Consider the following 12159-nt stretch of genomic DNA (forward strand, 5'->3'; position numbering starts at 1 on the left):
CCACTCACCTCTGCTATTTTTCTCTTATGATTTCCTGCCAAACATGTGCATAGGCAAACACTGCAGACAAACTTGCCTTTGAAATATCTGAAAAACCCTTGCAGTGGTTTGAGTGAGAATGTCCTCCATAGGCTCATAAATTTGAATACTTGGTCACCATGCTGTTTAGAGGATTAGGAGATGTGATCTTGTTAGAGGAAGTGTGTCACTGGTGGTGGTTTTAAAAAGCCCATTACAAGCCCAGATTCACTCTCTCTCTCTTCCTGCTGCCTTCAGATTCTGATGTAGAACACTCAGCTACTTCTCCAGCACCATGTCTGCCTGTATGTGGCACCATGATAACAATGGACTAAAACTCTGAAACTCTAAGCAAGTCCCCACTAATTGCTTTACTTTATAAGAACTTCCATAGTCATGGTATCTTTTCACAGCAATATAATACTGACCAATTAACAGAGATTTATGAAGAATTAGAAAATACTTTAAGTCTAAAAATTCTTAAAAATATGAACTAACCAGGTGGGATATGACAAGTGAAAGTTGGGAACCTGAGACTTAAACACCATTTAATGACATTCAGTTTATTAACTTTTGAAACACCACTCTAAAAATTTCAGGAAATAATAAGAGTTGCATGTATCAGGAAGTTTTCCTGTGTCCTGCCTGGTCCTGCAGCTGATCGGTCCCAGGTAAACACACAGACCCTTATATTAACTACAAACTGTATGGGCTATGGCTCATATTTCTTGCTAACTAGCTCTTTCATCTTAAATTCACCCATTTCTATTAATCTACATGCTGCCACATGGCCATGGCATTACTGGTCTGCTAGCATCATCTTTTTGCTCCTTGGGTGGCAGGATGGCATCTCTTCTTCCTGCCTGTCTCTTTCCTGTCTCTCTGCTTGGATTTCCTACCTTGCCATAGGCCAAAGCAGCTTATTTATTAACTAAAGGGAACAACATATATTCACAGCATACAGAAAGACATCCCACAGCACTTCTCCTTTTGTATCTAATCAAAAAGGAAGGTTTTAATTTAATATCATAAAATTACATATAATAAAACAGTTATAAAGCAAGAATTATAGTTATAATATCTAGTCCATTTGCATTTGGTAATACTAAAGAAAGTATTCTATCATCTATCATATACTTGTGAGTCTAAAGTTTCATACCTAATTTACCTTTTACCATAACCAAGGAAAATTATAATTATAACTATCTTGTCTTCAACTACAACAAAGACCCCAGAAGGATACAATATTACCTGAGTAAACAGAAAATGCATTGTAAGCAACTTCCATAATTCTAGAAATGACAGAGACATCTAGCTGCCTGGACAGTCACCCAAAGTTTTTCTGTAATGTTGTGGCATCCATCTTCAGCCTATAGGTCTGGAGTATCTGGCAGATTTTTCAGTGAAGCAGGAAATTATAAGAACTGTTCTTATATTTTGGCAAAGTTCATCAATTGCTTTCCTCTGTGTCCTACAGAATGTCTGGCAGTGTTTTATGGGAAGTAGGAACCTGGAGGATCATCTCACCTTGATTTTGCAAAGTTAGTAGTCACTTTCCTATGGGCCCTGCATTCCAGTTTAAACAACATACTGTCAAGCATTCAAGGCAAGAGCATTTTCTTGCCTAAATGGCCAGTTTTGCCAAGAAGATAAACTCCATATGCAGTGTTTTCAATGCCCATCATCCTCTTTGAAATAAATTTGTGATTCCAGGAGCATACATGTCTCAATGTCCAGAAAAGTCTAAGTTCTTAAAAAATTTTAGATGCCATATTCTGTAGGTCTTTGAAGTGTTTAAAGGTTACTTACCTAATTGGAATATATCTATGTATACCTAGAAAACTTAACTAACATGACCTAATTTGATTATCATAGATGACTATTAATCTGTATTTCTTAATTATATATTACAATTTTAAATGAGATGCATAAACATAATACCTTAAACAAGAATAGAAATATATACACTATAAGAAATTTAAATTTGAATCAATAAATCAAAATTCATTCATGTAAAAATAGGTAAGATTAACAGTTGTTTTTTTGGATTAAAGCAAATTCAATAATCTACCCTTTTATTCTAACATTTCTATATTATACATTTCTATATCATATCCCCCTTTCTTCTTTTAGAAAGAAATTGACTATGACCAACAAGAATTTGTAACCAACCCCTAAACAAAGACAAACATCTATAATCCATTGTTGGGTAATGCGGGTATACTTTTCTAGGCTACTTTCTGCTGACTGGGGGCACTGGTAGTCTTATGGAGACACAAAGAAAATTTTAGGATTAAGGTCAAGTCCTGATTTGAGTAGTTTGTGAGGCTGAATTGTCTGAGTGAGTTGCCTTGAAGCTGTTCTGGATGTTGGATCATCTGGAGACATCTCAGGGAGTCTTCCTTGAAAACAAAAAGTATAATTTTAGAAATCAGGCTCCATGTTCTATGAAGTCAGTGGTTATATTTTATTTTTCACACATCTCTGATAATAATATTTATACTGGTATGGATGACATGTATGTAATAGCACACAAAACATGCATATTACAATTAATATAAATAATAAAGTTCAGGGGCCAAATACATTACAGCAAATCCTTTATAAGTATATTAAATTCTGTGAAAAACATCACAAAAATACCTCTGTTCCAAATTATCACTTCATTCTCTTAGGTTATTTGTGAAAAGTTATAAATTTTATGATTATAAAATATTGATTAACCATGGTCTCCTATTCGTTGTTCTCCCTCTCTTTTCTTGATCCAGCTAGGATCTCCCACTCTCTTTCCCTCGACCGTCGCTCTTCATTGTTCCCACTCATGACCAGGCTGTTCATGTAGATCTCATCCATTTCTCCATGTCTTTTTTGGGGTCCCGTTTTCCAGGTAGCCTCACTGGTGATGTGAGTAGCAGTTCAGTCATCCTTGTTCCACATCTAGTATCTTCCTATGAGTGGGTACATACCATATTTGTCTTTCTGAGTCTGGGTCACCTCACTCAGGATGATTTTTTCTAGATCCATCCATTTGTCTGCAAACCGTATGATGTCATTGTTTTTCTCTGCTGAGTAGTATTCCATTGTGTATATGTGCCACAATTTATTTATCCATTCTTCAGTTGAAGGGCATCTAGGTTGTTTCCAGGTTTGGGCTATTACAAACAATGCTGATATGAACATAGCTGAGCAAGTGCTCTTGTGGTATGATTGAGCATTTCTTGGGTATATGCCCAAAAGTGGTATAGCTGGATCTTGGGGAGATTGATTCCCAATTTTTTAAGAAAGCGCCATATTGATTTCCAAAGTGGTTGTACAAGCTTGCATTCCCACCAGCAGTGGAGGAGAGTTCCCCTAGTTCCACAACCTCTCCAGCATAAAGTGTCTTCAGTGTTTTTGATCTTAGCCACCCTGACAGGCGTAAGGTGGTATCTCAGAGTTGTTTTGATTTGCATTTCCCTGATGATTAGGGATGTTGAGCAATTCCTTAAATGTCTTTCAGCCATTTGGGTTTCCTCTGTTGAGAATTCTCTGTTTAGTTCTAAAGCCCATTTCTCAATTGGACTTACAGAGATGGACCTATTAGTGATATGGTAATGTGTGACACCATATGTCTTATGGTTTTATTGTCTTTTATATTGCCTATCACTTAGCTCATTGATTGTAAAGTCTTGTGAGTTAACGTATGACAAAACGTAAATACCGTGTGTTCCAATCATGAAATTTTTAAACAAATGAGTTTAGTAGTATTGCAAGTTCACAAAGATGTAGCCAATTCTAAATATACCTAAAGAAGGCAGAGAAATTAACTTTCATTCTTTCTTAACTCAAATGTTACCCTGCTATAAAATGTTATTTAATGCATTATTAGATATATAGAGCTGCAAATTATCTAGGTTTTTATTTATATAGAGAAAAATATTTCATAAATCAATTTAAATTACCCTTCTTACAACTTCCCTTTGAACTGGTTACTCACTTATATTTTCACAACTGCTGTAGCAAATTAAAATTGTGTTAGAATTCATTGTAAATATCCCTATTCTATAGTACCATAAGTAATTCTGTTTTATATTCTCATTAGATCAGATGCCATATTTGCTTGTGATTGTGGCATGCAATTAGTATTATAATAGCAGATTAATTAGAAATAGTGATTATTTAATTTTACTGTCTTTAAAGTGTTTCAAACGTAATGTATTTGGTACATAATATTGTTTGCCCATAAAGTGGGTATTTGATTTAAAGTAAAGATAACCATGCTACAATCCACAGACCCAGAGATGCTAAATATAAAGGAGGGCTCAGAAGGGGATGCTTGGGTCTCTCATGTAAGGTGAAAGAAAAATGATTTCATGGGTGAACTGAGGACAGGTGCAGAAAGGAACATGAGGGATCAGGTTGGGAGGATGGAGGGAGTGTACTGAAAAAATATGACTGGAAAGGGCAACATTTTACAGTGAGATAGAAACCTGGTCCAATGGAAACTCCCTGGAATCTACAAGAGTGACCCTAGCTAGGACTCTTATCAACAGAGGTTACATATCTTGAAATGGCCATCTTCTGTAACCAGAAAGACTTCCAGTGGAGGGATTGTGATACCAACCTAGCCACATGACATTCAAACTAAAATTTATCTCACATACAAGGTGTGCTGGGGTAAAGGTGGTACAGAAATTGTGGTAATGGCCAATGAATGACTGGTCCAGCATGAGACATACCACTTAGAAGGAGCTAACCCCTGACACTGCCTGAAGCACCAGGACCCAGAGGCTGGATAGCTCAGAGACTTATGATAGAATAAAAAAAAAATTGGCAAAAATTAATATAACAATGCCTAATGACATTCTGCTATATTCAAAAACTGGTGCCTAGCCTAATGGTCATCTAAGAAGATTCTTCCAGCAACTGATGAAAACAGATGCAGAGACCTACAGCAAAACATTAGATTAAGCTCTGGGAATCTTGAAGAATAGGGGGAGGAAGGATTGGAGAAGTCCGAGAGCCAGAGAGGTAATGAACAGTCCAAGAAAACCCACAATATCTGCTAACTGGGCTCAATAGTGATGCAACAAGATTGACCCAACATCTAGCAAGCCTACCTGGGATTGACCTAGGCCCTCTGAGTAAATGTGACAGGTGTAGCTTGATCTTCTGGTGAGACTCCTATCAGTGGGAACAGGGCCTGTCTCTGACTATTTTGCCAGCTTTTGGGACATTATTCCTCATACTGGGTTGCCTTGTCCAGCCTTATGAGGAAAGTTGCATAGCCTAACTGCAACTTTGTATGCCATGTTTGGTTGACATCCATAGAATACCTGCCCTTTTCTGAATAGAAATGGAGGAGAATTGATGGGGGCGGCAGAAGTAAAATGGTGGGAGAAATGGAGAGAAGAGAAGGTAGGGGAAACTGTACTTGTGAATATAATAATAATAATAATAATAATAATAATAATAATAATAATAGTAATTTTTCAAAAAGAAACATATCCAAGTAGTCTGTATCATCAACAAAGGTGGGCATACTGATGTTTCTATGTTGTATGATACTAGATGTTTTATATCACTAATTTTAAAATATATAACAATTAATACTAATAAAATGATTGGAGTAAATAAACTACAAAGAATAAATGCCATCATATAAAAGGTGGACCTTATACCAGGACAATGAAAAGCGGAATATTTTACGTGTGTAGCTCAAAACAGGCTACATTTTATCATTTTGTGACATATATATGACAGAAAAAACTCATGATAACATAGATGATCATATAGAGAAAAATGAAAATATTTATTTCACCAAAGGAACAATGGAAATCCCTAGAGCTATCTACCACAATTATGTTGATAGATGAGGATTGTGATTAAGGAATTTTTTTTTTCTTTTTTGGAGTGAACATCTTATAGAACCTCAAAGGGATGAGGAACAGTGTGTAGCAGGAAACTTAAAAAGTTCTTATTAGTAAGATCAAACCTGAGCCAGGTATTGGGGTGAATGCTGGAAGATCAGAGAAGCAAAACATGCCACAGCCACCTCACCTTGCCAGTTCCTCAGCTGATCCTGTTTCCTCAGACTGGAAGCCTCTGAGTCCTCATCCAAATGGATCTCAGCTGAACTGCTTCTCAAAAGCCTAAAAGCTTAACCAGCTCTAGTTCCTGGTCCTCATGCCTGAAATACCTTTCTGCTTTCTGCCATCACTTCCGGGGATTAAAGGCATTTGTCACCATTCCTGGCTGTTTTTAATGTGACCTTGAACACACAGAAATCCAGAGGGATTTTTGCCTCTGGAATGCTAGGATTAAAAGCATGAGTGCCACCATTTTCTGGCCTCTGTATCTAGTGGCTGTTCTGTTCTTGGACCCCAGATAAGTTTATTAGGGTGCACAATATTTTGGGGAACACAACACCACCACAAAAGTGTATACCATGGATGGTTTGCTTCAATCCTGAGTCCACGTGTGCATGGGGCACAGGTCAAGTCATAGAAGACTGTATTCTTTTAGTGCTTTTTGTTTCATTTTAAATTTGCCTTATTGCTATCATAGAGGAAAATCATAAGATTGCACCTCCCATAATTGGAAAGAGTGCTACAAAAATTGCTAGTGCTTTTAAAAGACCCTGGTTGATGTTTTGATATAATTTATGCTTTAATGTTATTTTTATTTCAGCCATATATATATATATATAGTTCTCAAGACCCAAATTTTTCTGTCACTCTTCACTTTCTCTCAAATCATTTTACCAATTATTGTCCTAATTCTTCAATGAGTTTTTTTTCTCTTTAAAAAAAATTATTATAATAAAGAGCAGCAGATGGGAGTGAATGAATGGGATTAGAATGAAGAGAGGGGAGAAAAGTAATGTAATTGTGTTTTTATTAAATGGAAAATATTTTTTATTGTCAAAATATTTATTTCCCCTTAGGTTTGAAAAAGCAAGCCTCCAAATGATGTGTCTATTTGAAAATTTTAAAAACGTTGGAAAAGAAGTGTGTCGATTGGGATGGTCCCTGATGGCTCTATCGTGGTGTTTCCTGATTTTTTGAACCATGAAGTATCCTGTAGTCAAGTTTTGCCACCAGCTGCAAGCCACCCTTCCATGACAAAGTGGATCCTATAACTTGATGTCAAGATGGATCTCTTTTCTCTTCAATTGCTTCACTTAGATTCTTTTATTTTTCCATAGCAGTGAGAATTATCAATTAAAACCAAACTATAATATTTTCAATGTGTAAAACACTCACTTTTCTTTCAGATTGTGGGTTTTAATTCACTTACAATTTTTAATGCTATTTAATGTAATGTAACAATATAAATATTGAAATATCAAAAAGAATAAAAAAGCATAACTTCTAAAAATAATATATGTATATTTATTTTGGTCTGTAATATGCATATAAGCCAATTAATATGCATAAAATTTCCAATGAAAGAACGGTTGAACAATTATTTTGAATTTTTGCCAATGATATTATGCAGAAAATTTCCTTAAAAAGATGACAAACTTTAAATTCTAGTTTCCCAGGCTTACAGAGAAAAAATTCAAATAATTAGTAAAAAAAAAGCTCAAAAATAGTGTCCCAGTGTACATGATGGCACACATGCTCTCTACACATTCTTCTTGACTACAAAAGTTGTACTACATATTGTCTGTAACAGCAAAGGCTAAAGTAGTATCTTAGTTTCCTGAAATTTTATTTTATGCATTCTAAACAATATCAAGGATTAAGTCTCTTTGTAACATTTAGATATAATATTAAAAGAAAAGGAGATTTTTCTAGGGACTCCAGCCTTACAGAGGATAGTCACATATATGCTTCATATTAATTTAACTGTATTTAGTGAGTCAATGAGAAAAAAGAACTGAATTTAGAAGGGGAAACTCAGGGTGATACAGAAGAAAATGGAGGAATTAAACTGGGCTAGATATTATCATATTTCATTGTATATATTATATAATTCCCAAAAATAAATGTAAAAAAAAAATTGGTACCTTTCATGTTCAGTACTGAGTCCTTTTTGGAAAGTTAAGAGGGGGGAAAATCATTATGAGCAACTAACTAAGATTCACCTAGGTCAGGGACTTTTTGCACTGATATTTTAACAGAAAGATAAACACTTTCAAGTGTATTTTTAACATACTGGATATTACATTTAGCTTATAGAAATATGATAGAGAAAAGCAATGCTTTCTGTTCACATAATCTATTACATCTGCTTATAAAACCCTAAGCCCTTGACCTCTCTTGCCTTTCTCAGCCTTGATTCAGGACGGAGGGGTCTGGTCCTACCTCAACTGAATGTGCTAGGCTTTGTGGACTCCCCATGGGAGGTCTTACCCTTTTAGAGGAGGGGATGGGTGTGGGTGAGGTGGGGTATTGGTGAAGAATGGGAGGAGGAATGAGACGGAGATCTGTAGTTGGTATGTAAAATGAATAAAGAAAATTCTTAAAAAATATATCCTAAGCACCTGTTCTAGTTACTTTTTTATAAAGAAGTTGGTTTCTTGAATCAAATAGATTCAGACTTGATTTGGAGTCAATATATATTCTTTGTATTAAATGCAATGATTTCAAACACATCTGAACAGTAGAGAAATGACCTGACACACTGTAGTTACAAGCTAGAATGGACATGGACACTCACAATTACTAGTTCGATTTAATTATTTTCTCGAAGTTCACCTAACTCATATTGAAAGAGATGAAAATTTCCATTATCAGCAGTTGACATAAGAGTCTACTTTTAAACCATAGAGAAATCAATTGGAAAGCTATTACATCTAGAAATATGATTCTCCAAAAGTACCCAGTTATAAAGGAAAAGTTCAAAAATCAATATTTATACAAGTTCCTCATTTTCAGATATCAGCTAATATATCATTTCCTAGATGAAATTTTTAATAGGCTCTTATATTCACACATTCACACATTTTTTTGTACCTTCCAATGCCCTTTTATTATGATAATTCCACAATTGTTAAAGTTAAAATGAAGTTTTACATATCCAACCAAATATTAAAAAGGGGCTTGTCAATTGCTATTATTTCTAAAACTAATTTGGCATAATAAACTAATATAAATATAAACACTTCCATAGAAAAAACTGAAAAGGAAATATATAAATCATCGATTAAACTGTTGTCACATTGTTCAAATTATTAAGATTGTGACTAGTGAAAAAAGCTTCACGGGAAAAAATTCCCTATTAATGGTAAGTATACACTAGCTCTGAAGTACACTATCTAAAAATTGTAATCTACCCTAAAACATGTATGATTACCCATACCCTGTTCCCAGGTTATTTAGGAAAATAGAATATTTGATTTCAATTTCAAAATATAGTTTTCACACTTGTTTGGAAATCCAAAGATGTTAATCATTGTTTTTCTCAATTCCTCAGCATTTTGGATTTTCAGTCTACTGATTTTCACTTATCAAAGAAGCTAGTCTTTCTAAATGCAGACCATCAAGAAAAAACTCACAATGCTGCAAGTCAGAGATCAACAGATGTGATGATCCTTTATCTACCACTTAGGGAAATTCTGGAAGAAGAATTAGTAGAAAGGCTATAAGAGCCACAATACCAGGAAGTCTGTTGTGAATGTCTCTGCTAGAAACAGCTGCATAGGGCTAGATAGATGGTTCACAGGTTAATAGAATTGACTGCGCTTCCACAGGTCCTGCTTTCAATTCCCATCAGCTACATGGTAGCTCACAACCATCTGCAATGGGATCTGATGCTCTTTCTGGCATGCAGGCATACATGCAGACAGAACACGGTATACATAATAAATAAATACATCTTCTTTTAACTTTTATTTATTTGTGTCTTTCATATCATGTCTACTAATTGCACCCATTCCCCTCCTCCTGAGAATAAGGCAAAACAAAATTTGAGAGAAGATGGAAAAGAATGGAGAAAGGAAAAATCTCATCATGGAAGTTGCAATGTGACATAAGAGAGTCACACAGGAAACCCCTTTATCCATGCATTTTTACATTCAAGCTTTCATTGTAAAGAAATCATTGGTCTGTTTCAAGACCTCTGGTCTCTGCTACACCATCAATGATAAGTCATAACTTAAACTCTTCCTGGACATCTTCTTGCTGCCCTGTGTCGTGGAGATCCTGCAGCCCTGATTCCACAGGACAACTGGCAACCCTCCACCATACCACCAATCATGCTCCAGCAGATCACAGATGAGGTGGATACTGGGGTGGGCCTGGGCAGTTGCAGGGTTGGTCAGCCCATCAGCTCTCCCCAGTCTTCACCTCCAGGGTGCACTCTCCTACACAGCTCTGGCTAGCTCACTCCTTGCAGTGAAAAGCTGTATACAGAATAAATATAAATATAAATATGAATATAAACATAATAAAATTAAAAATAAACATCAGAAATAAATGTCTTAAAAAAAGAAAAGAAATGTTTACATAAACAAGACCAGAAGTGTAGCAATATGAATGGGCATTTTAACCTGAAAGGGGAAACATTGAATTGGGTCACACTTGTTAACATAATTCTCTATAGAAAACTTTTACCTATCTCTCCACATTTTGCTTATTATGATTGCAATGTTTATAACATTACAGTGCTCAGGGGGAAATGCTAATATTTTATGCAACTATAAATATTGTCAAAAAATTTATAGATTACTTCCTGTTTCTCCACAATGACTATCTATATATATAAAATGTTATACTTAGTGCAACATCTTTCATCTCATTGAGAATTTTGTGTGTGCCTATATGAACGAGACATTTTGTAAATTCTCCTTCACTGGATATAACCATTGTGATTAACTTCTTTTTATTCATATGCTTTGTTCTATACACTTAGACCCCTTTTATATGTAGGCTTCTCAATTAATTGATAGGTTATAAATAATTTGATTGGTATTTCATTTTTATATCTTCATTATTTTTTTTCTAGGAAAAGTAAATTATCTCCTATAAATATTACAAAAATAGTAATAGTTGTGTTTTTAGAGGCACACTACTTGGAGATAATTTATTCGATAATGTTTTTATGTTCTCTCTAAAATTATTTCTGTTTTTTTAAAGTTTAAGTGAGTAATTTGTTTGGATTTTTTTTGAAGTTTTATATCAAATGTTTATTATTATATTATATAGACTTGAACTCTTTTAATTTACATATTAATATTAAATGACTTACTGCTTATGTGCTGTGGGATAATGCTCTTGTAAACTGATTTAATAATATGCTGGGCCAGTAGCCAGGCAGGAAGTCTAGGCAGGATGAGCAACTAGGAGAATGCTGGGAAGTGGAAGGCTGAGTCAGGCAGGAGTCACCACCCAAAAGGAGCAAGATGCGAAGGCAGAACTCAGAAAAGGCACCAAGCCACGTGGTTAAACATAAATAAGAATCATGGGTTAATTTAAGTGTAAGAACTAGTAAGTAATAAGCCTGAGCTAATGGCTGAGCAGTTATAATTAATACAAGCTCCTGAGTGATTATTTTATAAGCAGCTTAGGGACCGCAAGGTGAATGGGACCAGAGAAATCTTCCAATTACATTTATGTTTATTTTAAAATCATTTTCCTCTTTTCTGCATTTATGCTTTTGGTAACAAAATTAGGATCATTTTATCGAGTTTCACAAAGAAAGATAAATTTAGAATTTTGAATCAATTTCAATTCATTTAGTTTTCATATTGCCATTTTTATATTGGCAATTCATAAATATGTGCTTCTATTAAATTAGGAAATTATTGATGTGTGTTATGGCACAGATAAGAATAGTCACTATAAATTATCATGCACAAGGCCATTCTCTTCAGCTGATGGTGGTATTATGGAAGACTTTGAAAGCATATGATGGAGGTGATGTACTAGGGAAACTGAGTCATTCAAGATGTCCTTTGGGTAGCTTGTTGCTGTTCTCTCTACTTCCTCTTTACTGTGAGGTAGTTACCCTCAGATACACTACCAATATAGTTCTCTTGTTATAGTCATAGTGCCAAGCAATAATGAACTAAAATGTCTGGGCCCAAGTGTGTGAGTGTCTCTCTCTCGTGTGTGTGTGTGTGTGTGTGTGTGTGTGTGTGTGTGTACATGTGTACATGTATACATACATATATATGGCCCAGTGAGACCACTGAGTAGGTAATGTTACCTGGCA

This window comes from Peromyscus leucopus, chromosome 9 (genome assembly GCF_004664715.2).
Source record: "Peromyscus leucopus breed LL Stock chromosome 9, UCI_PerLeu_2.1, whole genome shotgun sequence".
Taxonomy (NCBI): Eukaryota; Metazoa; Chordata; class Mammalia; order Rodentia; family Cricetidae; genus Peromyscus; species Peromyscus leucopus.